The sequence below is a fragment of the Lolium rigidum genome, chromosome 3 (genome assembly GCF_022539505.1).
Source record: "Lolium rigidum isolate FL_2022 chromosome 3, APGP_CSIRO_Lrig_0.1, whole genome shotgun sequence".
Classification (NCBI taxonomy): domain Eukaryota; kingdom Viridiplantae; phylum Streptophyta; class Magnoliopsida; order Poales; family Poaceae; genus Lolium; species Lolium rigidum.
The window spans coordinates 44,199,433-44,207,294 of NC_061510.1; positions in this window are offsets into that span (position 1 = coordinate 44,199,433).

Consider the following 7,862-nt stretch of genomic DNA (forward strand, 5'->3'; position numbering starts at 1 on the left):
CAACCTCTAGTGCTCCCTTTATTTTAAAAAAAATCAACAATCGTGTTTATGGGATTCAAAAACAATCCGAAAATATGTAAATATAGACAATATTGTATCCTAGGAGCATGTCAAGTTTCAACACCAAATTCTTGAAATTCTGGAATACACTAAAATGACCTAATATTTTTGTGGAACATTTGGACTTGGCTTTGACAATCCAAATCACATTCCCACTTTGACACACTTTGAATTCTTCTTCTTCTTCTTCTTCCCACTCCGCTCATCGTTCCCTGAGTGAGTTTCGGTGTCCATAAGTTAAGTATTACACCCGGTCTCTGCATAACAACAATGCACACAGCCGCTCGGACACAAGTTTAAAGCAAAAGGGACTCGATACATGAGACGCGACTCTACACATCGATTCCTAAGGGGAAGGTGGCCCGATCCGTAGATTATGCAGCCATCCATGTTGGATAATAAATTTCTCCACCGTGTTCTCCAACTGCGTAGACATTTCCGTAAACAGCTCTCTGTGTACAGAGGACCATGAAGGGAGCAAAGATGTACACCGAAAGATAACCTACAAAAGAGAAGAATTTTTATTATTAAACACCTTATTATTTCTACATAGCCAAAGCGACCAGATAACGGAAATTATTCCCACCCTAACAAGCATTTTAAACCTCTGATCCACCCCATTGAGCAAATTACCGAATATATTGGTAACCCTACTTGGCGGGTATAAGGTAGAACCTATTTGGACGATTGACCATATAGACCTTGGAAAATGACAATGAAAGAAAATGTGCTTAATTGTCTCTTGGTGACAAAAGGCACACTTCTTGCATTCTTACCAATTGCGTTTAGCAAGATTATCCTTAGTTAAAATGACCCCTATATAGAGGTACCACGCAAAAACTTTGTTTTTAGTAGCATTTTTATTTTCCAGATCATCTCATTACTAACTACCAGCTCAATGGCCTAGACTAATGCTTTATACATGGAATCCAAAAAAATAAACTAGTCTCATTTAGATTCCATCGAAACTCATCAAACCCTTGCGACAACTGGACAAAAGCCAGACACTGAAGCATTGCATTCCAAGATGCAAGCCGGGGGCCGATAAGATCTCGGCTGAATGTCACATTTGGCGGAGAGGTACCCATCACCATGGCTATGGTTTCTCCTTTGTGGCCCACAATGTTGTAGAAAGATGGATATTGTTTCCGTAGCATGGCATTTCCAAGCCATTTATCCTCCCAGAATCTTATCTCTGATCCATCCCTAATAGAGAAAGAACTGTATGGAAAAAAGTACGTTTTTATCGCCATGAAGCCAGCCTAAAAGTGTGAATCCTGGGTTTCCAAAACACCTGGGATATCGCTTTTGAGCCCACGTACTTCCTTCTCAAAATAGTTTGCCATACCCCATCCTCCATAAGAACCATAAGAGCATCTCCAGTCGCGTCCTCCAAACCGTCCCCCAAAGGGATTTGGGCGTGCCGGACAAAAAAACGTTCCCAGCCGCGTCCCCCAAAGGCCTTTTTTGTCCGGCGCGGCCCGATACGGTGTCCGGCGCCCCGAGCCTATCCCCGTCCCACAGGGGACGCTCCGGGCATGCCGGACACAACGAAAAGCGAGGCGAAGCGACGCAGGCCCGTCCCGTCAGCGGATCGGAAACCTAAAACCCCGTCGCCTACCTTTGGTCAAGCGACGTTAATGGCGTCCCAGTTTTTCTAGGCGACGCAGGGACGCATATCGTCGTGCATGGCCGCGTGGCCGTCTGCGTCGGCGTTATTGCGTGCAACCACCCGCTGCCGCCGCTATACATTAAGAGGCCCTGCCGTTCGTCCTAATCTCTCACCGCTCCCAAACCTTCTCGTCGCCCCCCCCCCCACCAGATCTTCTCCTCGCCTCTCCAAGCAATGTCGTCCTCGTCCTCCCGCAAGATCACCGCGGCGAACGGCTTCAGCAGCGGCAGCCTAACCGTGAAGGAGGCGTGGGCGCTGTACCACGCGGGATATCCCGTCCCGCCGGACATGCGCCTGCCAAGCAGCAGTGGCTGGAAGATGGCCATGAACGGCATTGGCATCCCACCGTCGCTGAAGTCGGGCACGGATCAATGGAAGGACGGCATCAGGGCCCGGTGGGCTGAACTCAGCGCTGAGGAGCGGGTGGATCCGACCTGGGGCGCCCAAGAACAACGACGAGTGGTGGGCCACGTACTTCAAGGCCAAGTACGACGAGGAGATGCGCAGCACCGCCGGCCTCATCAGCGGGCCGAACAGCTGGAACAGGGACGGGCGCGCCCGGTTCTGGGGCGTTCCGGGGCGCACCCTCGAGAGCGTCATCCGCGGCATCCGCAACGGCGCTCCAAGGTTGGAGGCGCCGCCCTCACCGCCACCATCTCCCGCAGCGCAATGGCAGCCGAGGAGGACCACGTACTCGTCCTCCTCGAACTCTTCTTCCTCAGGACCAGCCCGATCGACACCGTCCTCGTCGTACCGCTCGGCACCCTACAACGTCCCCAATCGTGTGAAGGAGGAACCGGCGACGCCCGTCAATCCGAGGCGCGGCAGCAGCGGCAGCCGGCGCCAGCAAGAGAGGCGCGGCGGCGCCTGATATGTCTCAAACTTATCTATAATTTCTTATGTTCCATGCTAGTTTTATGACAATACTCACATGTTTTATATACACTTTATATCATTTTGATGCATTTTCCGGCACTAACCTATTAACAAGATGCCGAAGCGCCAGTTCCTGTTTTCTGCTGTTTTTGGTTTCAAAAATCCTACACAGGAAATATTTTCGGAATTGGACGAAACAAAAGCCCACGGTCTTATTTTCCACGGAGCCTTCCAGAACACCGAAGAGGAGACGGAGAGGGGGCACGAGGCGGCCACACCATAGGGGGACACGGCCCCACCCCTGGCCGCGCCGCCTTATGGGGTGGGCCCCTCGAGCGTCCCCCGACTCTGCCCCTTCGCCTATATAATCCTTCCATGGCGAAAACCCTAGTACCGAGAGCCACGATACGAGAAAACATACTGAGACGTCGCCGCCGTCAATCCCATCTCGGGGGATTCTGGAGATCGCCTCCGGCACCCTGCCGGAGAGGGGAATCATCACCTGGAGGGCTCTACATCACCATGCCCGCCTCCGGACTGATGCGTGAGTAGTTTATCCTTGGACTATGGGTCCATAGCAGTAGCTAGATGGTTGTCTTCTCCTCTTGTGCTATCATGTTTAGATCTTGTGAGCTGTCTATCATGATCAAGATCATATATTTGTAATGCTACATGTTGTGTTTGTTGGGATCCGATGAATATGGAATACTATGTCAAGTTGATTATCGATCTATCATATATGTGTTGTTTATGATCTTGCATGCTCTCCATTGCTAGTAGAGGCTCTGGCCAAGTTGATACTTGTGACTCCAAGAGGGGTTATTTATGCTAGATAGTGGGTTCATGCCTCCATTGAATCTGGGACAGTGACAGAAAGTTCTAAGGTTGTGGATGTGTTGTTGCCACTAGGGATAAAACAACAATGCTTTGTCTAACGATATTTGTATTGTTTACATTACGCACAGTACTTAATGCAATTGTCTGTTGTTTGCAACTTAATACTGGAAGGGGTGCGGATGCTAACCCGAAGGTGGACTTTTTAGGCATAGATGCATGCTGGATAGCGGTCTATGTTCTTTGTCGTAATGCCCTAAGTAAATCTCATAGTAGTCATCATGATATGTATGTGCATTGTTATGCCCTCTCTATTTGTCAATTGCCCAACTGTAATTTGTTCACCCAACATGCTATTTATCTTATTGGAGAGACACCACTAGTGAACTGTGGACCCCGGTCCATTCTTTTACATCTGAAATACAACTTACTGCAATCATTGTTCTCTGTTGTTCTTTGCAAACAAACATCATTCTCCACACCATACGTTTAATCCTTTTGTTTACAGCAAGTCGGTGAGATTGACAACCTCACTGTTAAGTTGGTGCAAAGTATTTTGATTGTGTTGTGCAGGTTCCACGTTGGCGCCGGAATCCCTGGTGTTGCGCCGCACTACATTCCTTCACCAACAACCTTCACGTGGCCTTCATCTCCTACTGGTTCGATAACCTTGGTTTCTTACTGAGGGAAAACTTGCTGCTGTGCGCATCACACCTTCCTCTTGGGGTTCCCAACGGACGTGTGATTCACGCGCCATCAAGACTGTTTTCTTGCGCCGTTGCCGGGGAGATCAAGACACGCTGCAAGGGGAGTCTCTCACACCCAATCTCTTTACTTTGTTTATTGTCTTGCTTTATTTTATTTTCTTTTCTGTTGGCTTTCTTTATATCAAAAACACACAAAAATTAGTTACTTGTTTTACTTTATTTAATTCGGTTTGCTTTACTTATTTTTATTATTGTTAAAATGAATACTCCTGAGAACACTAAGTTGTGTGACTTCACTAGCACAAACAATAATGATTTCATATGCACATCTATTGCTCCACCTGCTACTACAGCAGAATTTTATGAAATTAAACCTGCTTTACTAAATCTTGTTATGAGAGAGCAATTTTCTGGTGTTAGTACTGATGATGCCGCTGCCCATCTTAATAATTTTGTTGAACTTTGTGAAATTCAAAAGTATAAGGATGTAGATGGGGACATTATAAAACTGAAATTGTTTCCTTTCTCCTTAAGAGGAAGAGCTAAAGATTGGTTGCTATCTTTGCCTAAGAATAGTATTGATTCATGGACTAAATGTAAAGATGGTTTCATTGGAAGATATTATCCTCCTGCTAAAATTATATCTTTGAGAAGTAGCATTATGAATTTTAAGCAATTGGATAATGAACATGTTGCCCAAGCATGGGAAAGAATGAAATCTTTGGTAAATAATCTCCCTACCCATGGACTAACTACTTGGATGATCATCCAAACCTTTTATGCAGGATTAAAATTTTCTTCGAGGAACCTATTGGATTCAACTGCTGGAGGTACTTTTATGTCCATCACTTTGGGTGCTGCAACAAAGCTTCTTGATGATATGATGATCAACTACTCTGAATGGCACACTGAAAGGACTCCTCAAGGTAAGAAGGTAAATTCTGTTGAAGAAACCTCCTCTTTGAGTGATAAGATTGATGTTATTATGTCCATGCTTGTTAGTGGTAGATCTAATGTTGATCCTAATAATGTTCCTTTAGCTTCATTGGATGCTCAAGACGAGCACGTTGATGTGAACTTCATTAAAAATAGTAATTTCAACAACAATGCTGATAGGAATAATTTTGGTAACAAATATAAGCCATATCCTTCTAATAAAGGTAATGGTTATGGTAATTCTTATGGTAATTCTTACAACAATAGTAGGAGTGTACCCTCTGGTCTTGAAGTCATGCTTAAAGAATTTATTAGTACACAAACTGCTTTTAACAAATCTGTTGAGGAAAAGCTTGGTAAAATTGATGTTCTTGCTTCTAAGGTTGATAGTCTTGCTGCCGATGTTGATCTTTTAAAACTGAAAGTTATGCCTAATGAAACTAAAGATATTAAGTCATTTGCTACAGCAAATGCTATCCAAGTTCGAATTAATGACAATATTAGAATGATGGCTGAATTGCATGCTAGGTGGGAAAGAGAAGAAAAACTTGCTAAAGAGAATAATGTAGCTAAAGTTTGGACTATTACCACCACTAGTAATGTTGATGCTTCACATGTTGCTAAACCTCCTACTATCAATGGTAAACTAATTGGTGTTGGCAATGTTTCTACTCCTAATACAAAGCGTGCATAATTGCCTGAAACTGCTGAAACTGTTTGTGATAAAAGTGCTGAAATTTTTCAGAGTATTGGGGACAATGATCCCATTGCTTTAGATCATAATGGTTTTGATTTCGATAATTGTCATATCTCTAAAGTTATTAAGTTCTTGCAAAAACTTGCTATAAGTCCTAATGCTAGTGCTATAAACTTGGCCTTTACAAAACATATTACAAATGCTCTCATTAAAGCTAGAGGAGAGAAATTAAAACTTGAAACTTCTATTCCTAGGAAGTTGGAATATGGTTGGGAGCCCATCATTAAAATGAAGGTCAATGATTTTGATTGTAATGCTTTGTGTGATCTTGGTGCAAGTATTTCTGTTATGCCTAAGAAACTCTATGATATGCTTGACTTGCCACCATTGAAATATTGTTATTTGGATGTTAATCTTGCTGATAATTCTATAAAGAAACCTTTGGGGAGGATTGATAATGTTCACATTACGGTTAACAATAACCTTGTCCACGTTGATGTTGTTGTCTTGGATATTGAATGCAATGCATCTTGTCCTATTATTTTGGGAAGACCCTTTCTTCGAACTGTTGGTGCTATTATTGATATGAAAGAAGGAAATATTAAATATCAATTCCCTCTTAAGAAAGGTATGGAAAACTTCCCTAGAAAGAGAATGAAGTTGCCTTTTGATTCTATTATTAGAACAAATTATGATGTTGATGCTTCATCTCTTGATGTTACTTGATTTACACTTTCTGCGCCTAGCTGAAAGGCGTTAAAGAAAAGCGCTTATGGGAGACAACCCATTATTTTATTTCTGCAATTTTTGTTTTATATTTGAGTCAAAGTGCTTGTTACTACTGTAGAAATACCTTTGTATCTTTACTTTATTGCATTGTTGTGCCAAATAAAGTCTTTGATAGTAAAGTTGATACTAGATTTGGATTTCTGCGCAGAAACATATTTTTAGCTATCACGAATTTGAGTTGATCTCTCTGTAGGAGAGTCTAAAAAATCTGCAAAAATTCATGAGTGATACTCAGATATGTACGCAACTTTCAGTCAATTTGAGCTTCTTCATCTGAGCATGTTAAGTGCCTCGAAAAAATTCGTCTTTACGGACTGTTCTGTTTTGACAGATTCTGGCTTTTATTTCACATTGCCTCCTTTACTGTGTTTGAGTGGATTTCTTTGCTCCATTAAATTTCAGTAGCCTTGAGTGATGTCCAGAAGTGTTGGAAATGATTGTGTCCTCTATGAACATGTGAATTTTTGATTATGCACTAACCCTCTAATGAGATTGTTTTGAGTTTGGTGTGGAGGAAGTTTTCAAGGATCAAGAGAGGCGGATGATATAATATGATCAAGAAGAGTGACAAGTCTAAGCTTGGGGATGCCCCCGTGGTTCATCCCTGCATATTTCAAGAAGACTCAAGCATCTAAGCTTGGGGATGCCCAAGGCATCCCCTTCTTCATCAACAACTTATCAGGTCACCTCTAGTGAAACTATATTTTTATTCCGTCACATCTTATGTGCTTTACTTAGAGTGTCTGTATGTTTTTATTTTTGTTTATGTTTGAATAAATTCGGATCCTAGCATTCCTTGTATGGGAGAAAGACACTCTCCGCTTTTTCATATTGAACACTGGTGTTCTTAGTTTTACTTTTAATGTTCATGGCGAAGGTTGAAAACTGCTTCATTTATTGCTATTTGGTTGGAAACAGAAAATGCTTCATGTGGTAATTGGTATATTGTCTTGAATAATTTGATACTTGGCAATTGTTTTGAGCTCTCAAGTAGATCATGTTTAAGCTCTTGCATCATGTAGTTGAACCTATTAGTGGAGAACTACCCTAGAGCTTGTTGAAATTTGGTTTGCATGATTGGTCTATCTAAAGTCTAGATATTTTCTGGTAAAAGTGTTTGAACAACAAGGAAGACAGTGTAGAGTCTTATAATGCTTGCAATATGTTCTTATGTAAGTTTTGTCTGTATCGGTTCGTACTTGTGTTTGCTTCAAACAACCTTGCTAGCCAAAGCCTTGTACCGAGAGGGAATGCTTCTCGTGCATCCAAAACCTTGAGCCAAAACTTATGC